The sequence below is a fragment of the Erinaceus europaeus genome, chromosome 7, assembly GCF_950295315.1.
Source record: "Erinaceus europaeus chromosome 7, mEriEur2.1, whole genome shotgun sequence".
In the NCBI taxonomy this organism is placed as follows: Eukaryota; Metazoa; Chordata; class Mammalia; order Eulipotyphla; family Erinaceidae; genus Erinaceus; species Erinaceus europaeus.
Window position 1 is genome coordinate 61,293,081 of NC_080168.1, and position 18,922 is coordinate 61,312,002.

At 39.3% G+C, this 18,922-nt stretch overlaps 1 protein-coding gene and 1 pseudogene across 5 annotated transcripts in view; both read right to left on the bottom strand.

Annotated features, from left to right (window-relative positions):
* SOX5 (SRY-box transcription factor 5) overlaps positions 1 to 18,922 on the bottom strand; it is a 1,357,610-nt gene that overhangs the window by 794,648 nt on the left and 544,040 nt on the right. For all 5 annotated transcript variants that reach the window (XM_060194518.1, XM_060194519.1, XM_060194513.1 and 2 more), the window contains one exon: positions 3,931 to 3,997. The gene's annotated coding sequence lies outside the window, so the exon portion shown is untranslated. The remainder of the gene's footprint in view (positions 1 to 3,930; positions 3,998 to 18,922) is intronic.
* Positions 10,226 to 10,690, bottom strand: LOC103108921 (large ribosomal subunit protein mL42-like; annotated as a pseudogene).

Consider the following 18,922-nt stretch of genomic DNA (forward strand, 5'->3'; position numbering starts at 1 on the left):
AGTAAGCAACTACTAGGAAACTAATAATAATAAATACATATGCATATATACATATATGTATATGTGTATATATATTCTAGTAGAAAGTACTATAACATTTCAAATTCTACTTAAAATTATATATATATATATATATATATATATATATTTTTTTTTTAACACCAGGATTATCACTGAGTCTTGGTGCCTGCAGAATGACTCCACTGTTCATATGATTATCTGTTTTCCTTTCCAGAGAGAGACAGAGAAATAGGGAAGGAGAGAAACTAGAAGAAATAAAGGGCAAGAAAGAGAGACACCTGAAGCATTGCCCCATCACTCATGAAGCTTCTCTTTTGCAGATGGGGTCAACTTCCCTTTTAATAGTCACTATAGGAATATGAATAGTAGAAAAAACTCTCCTCCAGCTATCATTAATATCTTTTGTAATATGTTAATTTTCAGAAAATAAATATGGAAATGTTTACTTATATAAAACAAGGGCCAATTCTAACGTAAGCCGCTCTTAATTCAATCAGTTTTGATTCACTAAGTACAAAGTACACTGAGTCTTAGCAATTGTAAAGGAACTGCAGAGAAAGCAATTAGCACTGAACTTCTCCCCCTGGGAGGAGCACTGGCCATTTGGCAGGATAACACAGGTTAAAGACCCTGAACTACTCTGAAAGTAGGTTTCAGAACTTGTTCCTGAATGCAGTCTCAAGAATTCCTATTAGACTGTCTCTTATAAAACCACTTCCTCCTCACAAACAGGCTTACGGATCATAAGAAAATTATCATAAAACCATATCATAATTTGCAAAGATCTTTCCTTGCAAAGAGAAAAATAAAATTCAAGACATACCTGTGGGCTTATACAATCTATGTAAGCTCACCTGAAATTATAAACAGGAACTGGAAAATTCAGCAATACAGTGCAACCAAGAATAACACAATTTTTAAATATTACACATCAAGGCCATTAAATCTCTATGTCTCTTTATCCAATAAATTATTTATTATTGTTATTTATTTATTGGATTTCTACCCAGTAAATAATAAGGTGAAACTGTACCCACCCCTCTTATCCTATTGCCTTGTCGATGTTTCCATTTTATAAGTAAAAATTATAAAAATTTGAAAAAAACTATGAGAAGTCTCTCATTTCCTTCAGCTAATAAAAGGTTTCCTTATACTAATCTCATTCAGAATAATCATGATTTTGCCTTGTACCAGATGCTGTCTGCTGGATACCACTCTCTTCATTCTTTCATCCATTCTCTTGCTTTTCCTGTCCTATTGCCCTTCTCACATTCCATCAACACACCTAGGACAACCCAGATACTGTGCCTTTGCCACTGAATGCACCAACTGCTCTTCACTCAGAATCTGGGTGATTTACACTGTCTTCTTCTCTTTGTTCTTAACTCCATTTACAAATATATTTAACATTCACTTTATGTTGACCCTCACAAGAACAAAAAGCTCTGGGAAGACAAGAACTTCCAATCAATGGATGGATGGATGAATGGATGAATGACACACCTAGTTAAAGACTCACATTACAGTGTGCAAGGACCTGGGTTCAAGCCCCTGGGTTTCCCACCTGCAGGGGGAAAGCTTCACAAGTGGTGAAGCAGGACTTCAGGTGTCTTTCTATCTCTTTCCCTCCCCTCTCAATTTCTCTCTGGTCCTATCCAATATTAAATAAGCAAAACAAAATAAAATAAAAATAGAAATACAGTAGGAAAAAAAGCACTTAAAGTTCTTGATGCCTACAATTATCAGTCCATTCCAAAGTGTAGTACTAATACCTAGATCACTATTGAGAAAAATTATAAATTGTTAAAGAGGGCAAATGACAATAGTAGTTTTCATGTATGTGCACAATGACACATGCAGAGCAGAGAGAATTCCCCAGTGAGTAAGACAGCATACCACGTAGTAGGTTCACATTATGCCGAGAAACGAGGCTTTTTACCTTTGAAGCTAAGATTTCATGGGATATTGGTAGTAATTTATGTTTGTAAGATAGGAGACTCTGTCAATACCATAGGGATTTACAAGAGGCTATTTCCCCTTCAATGTTTTGCTTCCAAGCATGCAAAATAGTATTCCAAAACCCCAAAAGTGTTCAGTTTAAGGTTGATATATACATGATAGATGGATGTCAAGAAGATCCATCACTCTGGGTTTCAATTTATTTTACTTTAATGCTTAGTTCAACAGATGGTCATAAAGTGAAAGTTTGGGAGTACTTACCATCAGAAACCTGTTTAAGAAAGTACCACCCTAAATGGTTCTTTGCAAGAACCATTGCAGACATGCTTAGAAACCCAAGTACTTAGACATTCATTTGAAACTAAGCATTTTGCAGGATTCTTACCTAATCTGGCAAGGAGTACACTTGAGAATAAGCACTGCATCAATATATACAAGAAAATACCTTTCCTGAAAACTGGAGGATAGTGTTCTCTCAAAGTATGTGCTAATAAGAACATGCCCAACACCTAATGCTTAGGTTACAAAATAATAAAATTCCTGAAGCAACCAGGCAGAAGAACTTTAGAAGTCATTCTCTTCTGAGAAAAAGTCTGTTATCTGCAGAGAAGGGGTCAGCATAAGGAGAAAGCATTATAGGGGAGTGAAAATATTCCATCCCCAAAATGTGTTCGTGGCAAAAGGAATAACTTCATGGGTAGTACCCTAGAAGAGAATAAGATAAGGACTCCTAGAAAGGACTCTGTATATAGAGAGCATGGAATTTAAGATTGCATGCTTCCACTATAAACATTTATTTATTTTTAAAAATAGCTTTCCCTCTTCCTAACCCTCTTCATCTTTCTGGATAAAGATGAGCTTATGTCACTTTAAGTGACCATTCATTTCCTCTCAAACTCCTCTGCATTAGCAAGCTGTTAAATTAGTGCCTCAAGACCGCAGGCTCAGTTATGAAGTTTTCTGGGTCTCTCTTCCACTATGGCAAATACTCATTCTGATCATATTTTTTTCTATTGTGTTTCATGCTTGTTCCAGTACTGCTCCCATACTGGAAGAAACCAGAGAGATTTAGGATTGTTTCTTTCTACTCCAAGATCATCTCTCTGTGTGTTAAAAACTGGTAAACGCACGAGTGACTGCTCTATAGGAAACCTGGTTGTGGAGGAACTGAGTCAAACTCTAGGAGAGATGTGGAAGTGGTAGAGACCACTAGACTAGGCTTCTATGAATAACCAAGAGAGGTAGTGAGAATTGCAATCACCATGGAAGACACACTAGAGAATGTTCTCAAGTAGAAGATAAACTCCAAGCTATCAGTCACTCCAAGCTCAAATGCTCAGGGGAATGGCATCTGAGAAAAACAGTTCACTAAAGAGCATTACTAACCCACAGCCTCCAATATGAATAACAAATGTTCATGGCTGAACGCTTGGCCACTAGAATCAAGAAAGTAGTTTCCATTAGCCTTCATTTTAAACATGGTAGTCAACATTCAGTAGTTAAATTTTGTGATAATTGACACTGAAGAGGCTGTAGAGATGGACCTGAGTTTAGACAATCAGAGGAGGTGGTCCATGTCCCACCCATATGTTTTTCTACCCATCTTTACACAATGAATAACATTACAGATGTTTTAAACTTTTCATTTCAAAGTGGTTTGCATGGTAGAAAGTAAAACAGAAATCAACTGGTGTCTAACAGATCTTATTAGGTAAGGTATATTCATCTACCGGGAATTTCTTTAAATTTGTTTTTCCATCTTAAAATTCTAAGAAGAGAATAAGCCAAATGCTAAAATTTATATATAAAGGTGTTAATCTTGATTATTAAAACTGAGAATATACCCAGAAAGCACCAAGAATAAGAAGTAAACAAGTGACAAGAGATTCTCAGACCTCAGGAATGATGGCAAAGAGAATGACTATGTAATGATGATGCAAATGTGCTGACCTGCTGAGTCTCCCAGTCCAATCTCTCCTACTGCAGATGTCCTTGATATTATCTATTTCTCACAATGCTAAAAAATAAAATGAAAACAAAAATGGTAAATTCTAAAATAAAGGTAAATGAATATAAAAATATCACACAGAATTATGGAGACATATTAACCAATTTCCTTGCAACCAACTTTTTTCTGGATCCAATTCATAGTCACCCAACAATGTCAGGCTTAGAAAACAGTCACAGTTTCATGAATTATGAAGAACAACTGAAAAGCACATTTTTTATAAAATAGCTAAGCTGTGATGATAGTTGAAATATAAAAATTGAGCTCCAATTATTTTAGAGCTGTAGCAACTAAATTGCTTTTAACATTTATACTATTATTTAGTCGTGCAAATATTCATGTGCATATGTATCCCATGGTCACCCTTAGCCTCATTTTATTGAGAAAACCAAATTTAACCATTTTTAGTCAATAATGGCTAAGTCAACTTGAAAATATGAATATACTGTGGCATAACTCCTAGCTATTGTGTTTCATGGAAAACAAGTTAATGGGCAACAACAAGAAGAAAACTCAATGTAGATTCCCACTCAAAGAAGAGTACTAACTTGTAGTAGGATACTAAATTGTATGAGATTAAAAGGTTGCCAAACTCAATAATTTTTTAGTTGAAAATCACAACAGTAAAAATATCAAAATATGAGCTACCATACTCTACTTACACTAAGTCCCTTTATCAGAGTGATTGTGTAATTCTAGTACGCTAAAAATGAGGTTGACCCCTCCCCCATAAAGATCTTTAGTCCATACTCCCAAAGGGATAAAGAACCTTCCAATGGAGGGAATGGATACAGAACTCTGGTAGTGAGAATTGTATGGAATTGTACCCCTCTTACTCCACAATCTTGTTGATCATTATTAAATCACTAATAAAAAATAAACCATTAACTCCCAACTAAAACAAAATAAATGTTTAAGGAAAAAAAATTGAATGCATTATTGGTCGCCATGACAGAAAAGCTATCTAGAAAAATGTCTCTACCTTCTTCAAGGGTTCCTTTCCTGATCTCTCAAATGGTTTCATGAGCATTCCTTAAATACAAAAGTCAAAAAACTTTCAACATTGGCCAATAAAATAGTTCATTTGGATAGTGTGTTGCTCTGCCATGTGAGCAACCTAGGTTCAAGCCTCACCCTGAAGAAAGCTTTCGTGTAGTCTCTCTTTCTCTCTCTCCCTCCCTCCTTGTTTCCCTTTCCCTCCATCTATTACCATCTTAAAAAAAAAAAAAGCGAAATGAAACAAAAAGCATGCAATGTATTTAACAATTTTATCATGGTTTTATTACTTATGGATATAAAAGAATTTTATAAGGAGAAGTCCAGTAGATAAAATCAATTTTAAGTTCTAACACCCACGTCATTATTGAGTTCAATGATTTCAAAATGTCTAAACATTCATTATTTTTGCAATCTTATAATATGCTTTATTACAATTACATAAAGTACATAAATTTTCTGCTTTAAGATGGCAATTTATCCAAATCATCAAATACGATTAGGTGATCAGTGTATTACAGAAGACATCTAAATGTTACTTTTAAGAAAATAGAATTACAGGGGGCTGGGCAGTAGTGCAGTGGGTTAAGCGCACATGGCACAAAGCAAAAGTATTGGAGTAAGGACTCCAGTTCGAGCCCCTGGCTCCCCACCTGCATCACAGGCGGTGAAGCAGGTCTGCAGGTGTCTATCTTTCTCTCCCCATCTCTGTCTTCCCCTCCTCTCTCGATTTCTCTGTCCTATCCAACAACAAAGACAGCAATAATAACAATAAGAACAACAATGATAAATAACAAGGGCAACAAAAGGGGAAAAATAGCCTCAAGGAGCAGTGGATTCATAGTGTAGGCACCGAGCCCCAGTGATAACCCTGGAGGCAAAAAAAAAAAAAAAAAAAAAAAGAACAAGAAAAAGAAAAGAAAAGAAAAGAAAAGGAAAGGAAAGGAAAGGAAAGGAAAGGAAAGGAAAGTAAAAGAGAAAATAGAATTCCACTTCTGAGATACTGTTCTAGAATGTTGGAGTCAAAGATCTAGAGGAAAGCTAGTACTGGGAGTTACTTGTACAACTTAGACTATCCATTCATACAAAAGTGTTAGTTTTAAAAAGTCTCACTAATCAGGAATGAATTCTGGAATATCTATGTTCTTAAGTACATGAAGTGTTAAAGAGTTATACACCAAGACTAAATGGGATTTTTCCAGGAATATGAAATTGGCTTAATTTTTAGATATCAAATAATGTAGCACAACCTGACCACAGGGTCACCTTAAAGGTGGTGGTAAAACATTTCACAAAATCCAATGCCTTTTCATTTAAAAAAAAATATTAAGGGGACAGGTGACGGCACACCTGGATGAGCACACACATTACAATGTCCAAGGACATGGGTTCAAGGCCCTGGTTCCCACCTTTAGGAGGGGAAACTTCACAAGTGGTGAAGCACGGCTGCAGTTATCTCTCTGTCTCTTCCCTTCTTCCATCTCCTTCTTAACTTCTCTCTCTCTATCTGAAATAAATAAACAAATAATATTTTTAAAGTAAAAAAAATTCAGAGGACCAGTATGACAGCTGAACTGGAGGTGCCTGATTTGTCATGTGTGCACCCACCCAGGTTCAATCCCAGCACTTACAGCACTGGAAGAAGCTTAGGTGGTGTGGAATCCAACACTAACTCCTCCTAGCATCCTTACTGTTTTCTTTCTTTTTTAAAAAAATATTTTTATTTATTCATTTATTATTGGGTAGAGACAGAAGGAAGAGATAGAGAGTGGAAGTCTTCTAGAGAGACACCTGCAGCCCTGCTTCATCACTCATGAAGCTTTCCCCATGTGGGTAAGGACTAGAGGCTTGAACCTGGGTCCTTGTGTGTTGTAATGTGAGCACTTAACTAGATGCGCCACCCACCACCTGGACTCACTATCTCTTTTCTGAATAAACAAGCCTGCATTGGGAAAGTTCTGGTGATGACAAAACAAGATACCTAACAAATTAGCTAGTAGGAAGAAACTTCCACAGCTCAGTAAAGTGACTCCATGGAAAGATCACAACTATTATAAGTATGGGGGAAGGGCTGAGTGTTTCTCTACTAAATCATACCACTTCTATCCCATGTTGTGCTGGGAATTATAGCCGGGTTTATTTGGAAAGAAAAGGTGAGGAGGTGAGGGACTGGGCAGTAGCACACCTAGTTGATCACACATGTTACAGTGTGCAAGAACCCAGGTTCGAGCTCGGCCCCCACTTGTAGGGGGAAAGCTTTGTAAGTGGTGAAGCAGGGCTGTAGATTTCTCTCTGTCTCTCTCCCTCTCTATCTCCACTTTCTCTCTTGATTTCTGATTATCTCTCTCCACCAAATAAAGATAATAAAAAACCAAGTTTTTTTTTTAAATTTACAAAATAGTAAATGGAAAGAAAAGGAAATAAAGGATTTTAGCTTGAGAAAGAAGCAAAAATTATCAATAGGTTAGGTAACATTATTATTTTTTTTTAGAAAATTCAAAGGAATTGACTAAGATCTATCAGAACTAGTGAACAATTCAGTCAGGGTTGCAAGAACCGTTGATCAATATACCAAATTGGAGTGTATTTTTACTGGTTACCAATGACTTCTGAAAATGGAATTAAGGAATTAATCCCATTTATAACAGATTGGAAAAGAGTAAAATACTTGACTAATAATAGACGTGGGAAAGATTCATTAAAAAGTAAAATATTATTGAATAAAATGATAAAATATCCTAGATATAAAAAATGAAAAGATAGTCCACATTCACAGACTTGAAGACTTAAAAATTTTAAGATGACAATAGTCCCCGAGTTGACCTATTAATATACCCTGTATCAAAATCTCAGTGGGCTATTTATGCAAGAACTGACAAGTTGATTCTAAAGTTCACATGGAAACACAAAGGATTCAGCATAACTAAAATATCCTAAGATAGAAGGAAAAATCTTCAAAATACAATCCTTTAAACTTTAAAAACTCAAGATAAAGCTTATAATCATAAGGCAGTATAGCACTGGAATAGCACCCAAATATATATCAGATCAATGGTACACAACTAAGCACAGAAATAAATGGAGCCATTTATGGTCAATTGCTTTTTGACACACTTATTTGGACAAGTCAGTGTGTGGGGGGGGGGATGTCAGTTGTGGTATGACAAAAAATAATAATAAATTTGATTTATGTCCCTGATTTCTGACATAAGAGTTTAAAAAAAAAACACCCTTGGAATTCCCAGAAGGTTATGTGTGTCTTTGTTATGGTATGAGGTGAATTGCAGCTACCTACATAGTTTCAGGATACAGGAGGCTACGAGAAAAATCAAACCAATGCCCAGGTGATTCAAAGACTGGAATTTTCTCTAAGACTAGCCAACATCAGCAGAACAGACGACAGCAAGTGTTGGTGAGGCTATGGAGAAAACAGGAGCATTGATAGACAGTTGGTGGAAATACTGACTGGTATATTTCTATGGAAAATATTTAAATAAATAAAAATGGGGATGCTTTCCGGTATGCTGTATCAGATATAAATATAAGCATATATCTTTTTAAATTAGTGCTTTCATGTCTTTTGGGTATATACCTATGAGAAAGTGTCAGTAAAGATGTAGAGACTGTGAAACTCTCACTCTGTCAGTGGGTATGAGATGCTTCAGGTGCTTTGGAAGATAGTTTATCATTTTCTCAAAGCTGGCACGCAAAGTTAACATAGGAGTCAACAATCCCATCCCTATGGATATAGCCAGGAGAAATGAAACAGCATGCACACATAGTAGGAAAAGGTCATATGTTGCAAGATGCAAGATTCCATTAATAAGCAGTGCCCAGAAAAGGCAAATCTACAACAGAATCTAGAAGATTAGCAGGAAGGAGTTTTTTTTTTTTTTTGGAGGGGGGTAATGTGGATGATTGTCAATAGGTATGGGGATCCTTTTATCAGTTGGAAATGCTCTGAGATTAGATTGTGGTGATACTGAAGAATGGAACTGACTGGAAAAAAATCAGAATTGCATACTTTAAATATATGAAATGTAAAGTCTATAATTTATAACTCAACAAAGCATTCTTTAAATTATATACCATGAAACAAAAACATTAAGTCAATCTTATCCCCATTTTAAAAGAAAATAGTACATGTGCCCTCAAAATATACCCTTGTTAGGATAATACAAAGGAAATCTTATATCTTGGTATAGGAATATTAATAGCATATCCACACTAGATACCAAAGTAGACAGATGCTTCACTTGGAAACCTATCTTCAGAGATTAATCTTTCAATAAAACTCAAGTATTCTAGTACAATATGAGTATAATTGTTTCTTTATGAGGGCTGGGGTAGTGTAGGATAATGTGAATTCAAAATAGGGTGACAATTCAGAATACAATTTGTTAAAAGCTATAAATTATAAAGATACCATTGATATTTTTAGAGTACTGTTAGAATAATGTGGTAATATCTTTATATTTTTAGAATAATATTTTTAGAATAATGAGGTAATATCTTATCTGCCAACCCAAAATAGATAATTACACGAGGACACATACTGCTTGATAATATCCAACTTTGGGGGCTGATGGTTCCCTTGGAGAGAGAGCTTGCTCAGTTAAGAGCACCACCCCCATTGAAACATGACTGTCACTCACTGAAGGAAGCTCTGTGCTGTCACCCCACTTCTCTCTCTCTCTCTCTCTCCTTTCTCAAAAATTAAGTTTGGAGTAGTTGGTGAAGCCCAAGTGATGAAAATAAAAGTCATGACATAAAATTGAATCTACCTAAATATGTCAGCTTGCTCTTTTATTTTCATGTGGCTGCACTGAAGAAAACACTCAGAGTCTTCATTATCCTAACTCATATGTATCTATCCAGGTTTGTGATGGTGAGGATTATACAGTTAAGCAGTCTGATCAATTCCAGTTACACAACTCAGAGTATCTGAAATTTATGATTATTTAATAAAGATCTGCCTATTTAAGTATGTTCCATTTCCTCCCCCTTTCATTCAATTATTATTATTATTATTATTATTATTATTATTATTACCCTCAGGATTACTGCTGGGGCTTGATGCTGGCAGTACAAATCCTCCACCACCCCTCCTCTCCTTTTCCCCTTCCCTTTCTGTTTTATTTTATTTTTTTAGTATATGAAAAGATACTTTCTTATTTTTTACTATATAACATCTGTGGATATACCAGATTACAGCTTTCCAAATGGCAAGTGAGACACAGATTAAGGTTTCTTTTTGATTCCTGAGAATCTCAACATCATCTGTCTTTTTGGAGGGTTCAAGTTCTTTCAATGTCTATGATACTGTCCGTGAGGATTCCAGTGGTGCTTGGTAGTAAAGAACATTCTTCTAAGTTACTCTATTGTGAGTTCCTGCTCCAAGTTTTCACTGTTTTCTTCTAACCTAGTCTTTAGCATTTGATCATGTGTCTCTCCATTATTATGTACGGGATCTGGTCGAGGGATAGGCTTTGTGTGTTCATATGGAATGTCCACAGAAGGGTGGTAGCAAACTATTGTCCTGCCATCAGATGTCAAAGCAAGATCTACTTTGCAATTATAGTCATATGGAAGGGAGGAATCTGTAGATTTATGACAAACACAATTTAAAGTTCCATTTTGAAGTGGACATAAATGTTTTAGGATAGTTCTGTTTGATATAGCCCACTTTACTGCTGTGAGTGCCATGGTGAATCAAGAACTATCTTCATTCCTTTCACGGGTGGTCACAGCAAGGCCGCCATCTTGCCTCCCTCCTTTCTGTTTTATCTGACAAGAAGAAAATTGAGAGGGGAAGAAGAGATAGAGAGAGGGAGAAAGAGAAACACCTACAGACTTGCTTCACCACTCATGAAGCGGCCCCCAGGTGGGGAGCAGGGGCTGTGGTGTCTCTCCTTCTCTGTCTATAATCTGTTTCACTCTATCTGAATGAAAAAATGGCCATTGCATACATAAGGTCCTGTGTCACCAAAACATTAAATAAATAAATAAATAAATAAATAAATAAATAAATAAGAGACTCATTAAGAACAGGAAAAACAGATAAGTCTATAATGGATCCAACTTTGTAAAAGGAAGTTAGGGGTAAAAGTTTCCAGACAAGCGAGTTGGGCAGTAGCGCAGCAGGTTAAGCACACGTAGCACAAAGCGAAAGGATGGGCGTAAGAATCCTGGTTCGGGCCCCAGGCTCCCCACCTGCAGGGGAGTTGCTTCACAGGCAGTGAAGCAGGTATGCAGGTGTCTATCTTTCTCCCCCTCTCTGTCTTCCCCTCCTTTCTCCATTTTTCTCTGTCCTATCCAACAACAACAACAATAATAATTACAACAATAAAACAACAAGGGCAACAAAAGGGAATAAATACATAATTTTCTTAAAATGTTCCCAGAGAATGGATGACTAAGAGAAAAACAGACCATAGATACATGGAGATTACTGACAATAGCTCATAGTTCTCTGAGAGTTATTCTAAGCAATTAGATTATGTCAAGGAAAAAGATAGTCTTGAAAATGTAGCCCACGGGAATGACCCCAATGGTGGGCTTTCTAGAGGACACCTGTTGTGTGGACAGGCAGGCTTTTAGAGCTGTTAAGACCACACCAGGCCTGCATTTCTCTGAGTAACTTCCAACCGTGAGATTAGGTTCAGTCTGGGGAACACAGTGGGTGAGACTCCTGGGGTTGACTGTTCAATATTGGCGACCTTTTCCACATTCATGAGCAGCTTCAGGACTTTCAGGGAAAAGCTGCAGCCAGGTGGCAACTGAGACACTTCTTGGACAAAAGACATCATCTGAACCAACCAACTGATGGATAGCAGAGTGCGATTTGGAGCTGACAGGAGGGAGAATCCAACTGCATCCCAGCTGGAACCCCCTCCCATACTTGAAAAGCAAGGTTTGGACAAGTGTTCTGTCTCAACATTCTTCATTAACATCCCCTGTGAGCAGAGAAAGGGCATCTATCAATAGATCCCAAAAGTCTTCATACACTTAGGTACACACTGACACACTTGACTTTCTCCAGGATGCGGCCTCATTTAAAAAAAAAATTTTTATATTTATTTATTTATGCACTTCTGTTGCCCTTGTTGTTTTATTGTTGTAGCTATTATTGTTGTTGTCATCGTTGTTGGATAGGACAGAGAGAAATGGAGAAAGGAGGGGAAGACAGAGAGGGGGAGTGAAAGACAGACACCTGCAGACCTGCTTCACGGCCTGTGAAGCGACTCCCCTGCAGGTGGGGAGCCAGGGCTCAAACCAGGATCCTTACTCTGGTCCTTGTACTTTGGGCCACCTGAGCTTAACCAATGCACTACAGCCTGACTTCCTCTCTCGTCCTCCTTTTTTTTTTTTTCCAGAATACCTGAGTGCTGTTACATAGCCTCTCACTTTTATTTGTTTTTGTCTCTAGGGTTATTGCTGGGGCTTGGTGTCGACACTACAAATCTACTGCTGCTGGCAGCCATTTTTTTTTTCCCAATTTATTGGTCAGGACAGAGAGAAACAGAAAGAAGGGAAGATAGAGAGGGAGAGAGAAAGAAAGACACTTGCAGACCTGTTTTGCCTCTTGTGAAGAGTGTCCCTTCAAGTGTGGCGTGGGAAGCTCGAACCCAGATCCTTAAGTAGGTCCTTTGGTTTAGTACTATGTGTGGTTAACCAGGTGCATGCCTGGCCTCCTTTGAATTTTTTTAAATGTTTCTATTTACTTGTTTATTAGATAGAGACTGAGATGGAAGGGGGAGATAGAGAGAGAGAGAGAGAGAGAGAGAGAGGGAGAGAGAGAGAGAGAGAGAGATGCAGCCCTGCTTCAACTTTTGTGAAGCTTCCCCCCTGCAGGTTGGTAGCATTTGTGCTCAACCAAGTGCACCACCACCTACTCTCCTTATTATATTATATATATTTTTAAATAAAGTTACTCAGAGGCTGGGTGGTAGCATAAAGATCTGGGTTCAAGCTTCCAGTTCTCACCTACAGGAGGAAAGCTTCATAAGTGGTGTAGCAGGTCTGCAGATGTCTCTCTTCCCCTCTATCTCTCCCTTCTCAATATCTGGATGTCTCTATCAATTAAACATGAAAAAAATTAAAAACAGTTACTTATTTTCTGAGAAAAGGGAAAGAGACCAACACACGGTTCCATTATACACAGTACCATTGGACCAAGAACCTCATATATGCAAGGCCTGTGCTCTACCCACTGAGTAACCTCTATAGCCCACAGAGTCTCCTTTGTCCTGGAACATGGCTGCAAGAAACATCTCCATGGTCAAGCTGCCTCTCTCAGCACTAGTGATCTAAAGAAGTCAGAACAAAGTCCATGCCAAAGTCCATGCCATGAACTCAAGTTGAGAAAGGATGTGACCAAGAAGTACCAGTGACAGACAGACAACACCCTATGGCTCCACATCCCTGTTTTCCTGGGATGACATCCTGTGTCATAATGAATTACCATGCATGGAAGCTAGCAGTCCTGTGAGATGGAGCCTTGCAACCCAGGATAACAAGCACAGTGCCTGCGAGACCATCTAATGAAGGGACAAGCCTGCTTCAGTTGTGTGGCTTCATTCAATTAGTGGACAAGGCTTTTAATACTGAGTACTACACAACTAAAGCAATTTTGATTACTTAGAGCTAAGTCTCCATTTAGAATGTTTTGGAAGCTGAAACAGGTTTTTTTTTTTAAATATAATTTATCTTGAGAGGATTTGAATGGTAATAAGTGATTTGAAAGCCAATCACATTATTTCCTATTTTTCCCTAAGTAATACTGAAATATATTTTAAAAAGTCCAAATGATAGAATCGACTGTGGTAAATGAAATGTAAATAAGATAGCAAATGATTAAGAATATGCAGTGTGTGTGTGTATGTGTGTGTGTGTGTGTGTGTGTGTGTGTGTGTGTGTGTAAAAGAAAAAGAGAGAGAGAGGAGAGAGAGAGAGAGAGAAATGGATGGGGTGGGGGTACTAAGTGTGTCTCTCTGCCAGCATTACAGTTGGTGAATTTTGTTTCATCAGCCAACATTATCAGGAGGGTTCCATATGTATTCTATATATCCACATTTTAAAAAATTCCAGATCATGCCTTCTTTGGCTGGGAGTATTTCTATTTCGTAGCTTTTGATATGGCAAACTGACGTTTACACTCCATTTTCTTTTCCCTTCTCACTTATGTCACTGCATGATGAAAAGCACGGGTGTGTGTACAATGGTACGACTTTTTTTGAATATCGTGATCACTGATTTATTTCATAGCTGAAGCTCTACCTACCCCGACAAAAGCTATATAAAGCTAGTAAATTCTTTTTATTCTCGTGAGAAACATAAAAGGTTTCATCCTATGTATATTTCCTGTCATGGTGTGACTCCTTATTTTTATCTATGCTACTCATTTAATTCAGATCCCTGAATTAAGTGAAATTCTGTAAAGTTTTGGATTTTTTAAATTTTTATTTGCTAATAATATTTCATTAAAAGATTGTAAAATTACAATGTATAGTTCCACACCACACCTACTACCAAAGTTCTGTGTCCCCACTCCCTAACCTCCCAAAGATAACCATCAGAGTTCTCACAAATCTTAAAGTTTGCTCGCTTCTGTTTTATTTGGACTTTTTTGGTTTTTTTTTTTTTGCAAGTTCATGTAAATCAGATCTTTAGATTCCACATATGAGTAAAACCATCTGGTAGTTGTCTTTGATCTCTTTACTTATTTCACTAAGCATCATCAACTACAGTTCCATCATTTTGTCCCAAAGAACACAATTAACATCTTTTCTGATTACAGAGTAGTATTTCATGGAGTATATATCCCATAACTTCTTTAGTCAGTCATCTGATGATGGGCATTTAGGCTGCTTCCACTCTTTGGCTATTGTGAATAATGCAGCTATGAGCATAGGGGTGAATATGTCCCTTTGGATTAGTGCTTTAGATTTTTAATTAAAAGGTCATCAGACAGCAGGAACTTCCCAAATGCTAGATGCACAGTATATATATACACAAACTCAGTGTAAAGCCTGCACAAGTAGAGTAAAGCAAAGTTATACTCCCAATATCCTGTAACATCTTTGTTTCCCTTGGTGAACAGCAATGTCTGGATCAAAAGTCATGAATGGAAATTGGTACATATACCTTACTCATCACCAGCATGAGACCTCTTCCACCAAAATATCTGAAATCTGTCGTATGCTTTACATTGGCTTGTTCTAGCCCTCCCCCCCCCCCCCCCCGCCAAGAGAATTGGATCAGTCCAGTTAATTTCGCGGGCCGCTTGGCCCCGCCCCAAAGGAACCCCGGGAGAGGGTTCCTGAGTTCGACAGTGCCAGAGTTGGAGAGTTCCTGGGTTCCTGAGTTCCAGAGTAAAAGAAAGAGTGCTTGCGCCGCCGCAAAGAGACAGCAGAGTTCTGTTTGGTGATTAGTTTGTCTTAGTTTATGAATCGTTGTTCCTGAATAAAGAAATACAGCTGCCCTGCCCAGCCGTTGTCTCCGCGTCTCTGTTACCCGCCGTGAAGCAAGCCCGGCCAGAGCCTCTGAAAATTTTAACAACAAATGGCGCCCACGTGGACCTGACCTGCGCATCTCTCAGATAAGTAAAGACAATTTGGCTACCTATGCTCGATGGCCTTCTCTTCTGCTTGTGAAGAGATCTCCAGAGGCCTCTGCTCTTTCTTCACGAGACTGTTTTGCTGTTTCTGGAACATTTATCTCTGGACCACTCTGTGGTTTCCACTCGCTCGGGCGAACTCAGAACAGCCAGCGGGAAGAGCCAGCGGGCGGGAGGCAAGGCGCAGAGCTGCCGTTTCCACCTGGTTATTAAACAGCCAGCCAGCCGGCTGCGCCCAGACAACCCCACGCACTGCGCCCGCAGCCCCGCAGCCCCGCAGCCCCGCAGCCCGCAGGAGGCCTACGCCAGCACACAAAAGCCCCAGGAGCCCAATGCCAACATGCTGGAGCCCTATGCCAACACACAAGAGCCCGAGGCCAACATGCAAGAGCCCGAGGCCAGCCCACAGGAGCCGGCTCTCCACCGCGTGGCGCAGGGCACTGGACGCGTGATCCCTCCACGCTGCTCGGCCACTGCGAACAGGGCAGCAGACATGGCAGGGCCATGGGGCAGGGCCGCGGCGGCCCATCATGGCCGCCACCCCTGGGCACCTAGGCCCACGCCTTCTACAAAGATGGCCTGCCTGCCCTCTTTCTATGAATTCTGGAACCATCCCGGGCCTCCCGGACCCTCGGGCTCCCTGCCGAAACTGGGCACACGAGATCTACAGCCGCCGGTCCGGTCTGAAGGCAGACAAGCTGGAGTACGCAGAGATTTGTGCAGAGATCGCAACCTGCAATTCCTAGAAGTGGAGCTGCACGGGAAGCCACCTCCGGATGGTGAACCCCCCCCCCAACAACTAAGACAGTACAGATTTAAATTCGTGTTTAAAATGACATGTCTTCGTAACAAAGGTTTCTCTCCTTGTGTATTAATGACCATGTTTATGTGTATGTTTAAAGTTTGGTAAACAGTAGCTTTAAGGCTAAATTCTTACTAGTCAAAGTTAAATGAAAAAGGTTTTCAACGTAATTCTCATAAAGATAAAAATTAACTTACATTTAAAGTCTGAGGTAAAAATTAGTTAACAATCAATATATTTTAACTAAGTTGGTCTAAACAAAAGGTTAAATAGACTTGTTGATATGTAAAACACTACCTTCTCTATTAGAAATGGTAGATCGCACAATGGCTATGCTAATTATTCTCATGCCTGAGGTTTCCTCTCAGGCCCACACCTAGGGTGTGTCTCCATCTTGAATGGGTGTAACAAAAGGTTAAAAGACGTTGTTGATATGTAAAAGTCTCAAATTCCTTCTCTATTAGAAACGTTGGATCGTGCAGTAGATATGCTAATAACAAGTTTTGTTTCATAGTAAGTAAGTTGCAGCCAGCTGCCTGTGGGACCCTAGGCCGTTCCCCGCCCCCATGCAATTGCCCGTTGAGGCAAGTAGCCCCCCCCCCCCCCAGGCAAGAAATGGTTTTTTTTCAGATATGGCCCCCTCAGGCCTTCCCTTGGCAACATGCTGGTTTTTGTTATATATGTTTCTGTTCACCCCACACCCTTGATACTGTAGTCATTTAGTTAAAAAGAAAAGGGGGAATTGTCGTATGCTTTACATTGGCTTGTTCTAGCCCTCCCCCCCCCCACCCCCCCCCCCCCGCCAAGAGAATTGGATCAGTCCAGTTAATTTCGCGGGCCGCTTGGCCCCGCCCCAAAGGAACCCCGGGAGAGGGTTCCTGAGTTCGACAGTGCCAGAGTTGGAGAGTTCCTGGGTTCCTGAGTTCCAGAGTAAAAGAAAGAGTGCTTGCGCCGCCGCAAAGAGACAGCAGAGTTCTGTTTGGTGATTAGTTTGTCTTAGTTTATGAATCGTTGTTCCTGAATAAAGAAATACAGCTTCCCTGCCCAGCCGTTGTCTCCGCGTCTCTGTTCACCACCGTGAAGCAAGCCAACCCGGCCGGCAAGAGCATCCGAAATTTTAACAACAGAAATCCCATTGTCAAAAGCTGATCCAATACAAACCAGGTTTTGCACATTACATTTTTGCTTTGTAAAAGAACCACATGAACACATAGCTCTGTGATACACTAGGGCAAAATCCAGAAATGAATTTTAAAATTTCTTAAAGAATGGGGTAGGGGTGCATGCCAGGTGGTAGCATACCTGGTTGAGTGCACATGTTACTATACACAAGGACCCAGGTTCAAGTCCCCAGTCCCCACCTGCAGAGGGAAAGCTTCATGAGTGGTGAAGCAGGGCTGCAGGTCTCTCTTTCTCTCTCTTCCTGTTTACCTTCTCCTCCCCTCTTGAGTTCTCTGTCTCTATCTAATAAATAATAAAAACATTTTTAAAAAGATTTATTTAGGGAGTCAGGCGGGAGCGCAATGGGTTAAGCGCACATGGCGCGAAGTGCAAGGGCCGGCATAAGGATCCTGGTTTGAGCCCCGGCTCCCCACCTGCAGGGGAGTCGCTTCACAAGCGGTGAAGCAGGTCTGCAGGTGTCTGTCTTTCTCTCCCCTTCTCTGTCTTCCCCTCCTCTCTCCATTTCTCTCTGTCCTATCCAACAATGATGACAACAACAACAGCAATAATAACTACAACAATAAAAAACAAGGGCAGCAAAAGAGAAAATTAACAAATAAATAATTTAAAATAAAAGAGATTTATTTATTTTAAAAAATGTGCTGAGTTCTTAGAAAAGCCATTATGTGACTAAAATTACAGACCTTTTCCATTTCTATTCTATATATATAATTTACTATTGGATAGAGACAGAGAGAAATTGAAAGGGGGGGAGAGAAAGAGAGAGAGAGAGAGAGAGAGGCAGAGAGACATCTGCAACCCTACTTCACTACTCATGAAGCTTTCCCTCTGCAAGTGGGGATCAGGAGCTTGAATCTGAGTCTTTATGTGCTGTAATGTGTGCACTTAACCACGTGCACCATCACCTGGCCCCTCCATTTCCCTTCCCACAGTCATAGTTCATTTTCTTAAAATATCTGTAGTTACACTTACTTGCTTGCCTTTTAAAGAGTTTTAACTTTAAAAGGCACGCAACATTTTCTAGGAGCTTGCTATGTGACTGGTAGAAGCTGGTATATGATAGACATTGTTGTGTAATTAAATAAAAATTAAAGAGAAAAAATCCCCAATATGAAGCAGGAAGCAATCACTATTTTCTATGGTATGTGGTTCTTTACTAATGGTGATGACTTAGAACTTTGTGAAGACTGTATACAGACTTTCTTGTCCCTCTCTCTCTCCACTCAGAACACCCAGATGTGAAATCACACCATTGACTCAGGTTAATATGTAGAGAAAACCATGCATAGTTTTACTTAATTTCCCCTCTTGTCAAAAGGAATAGCATAGGAAATGG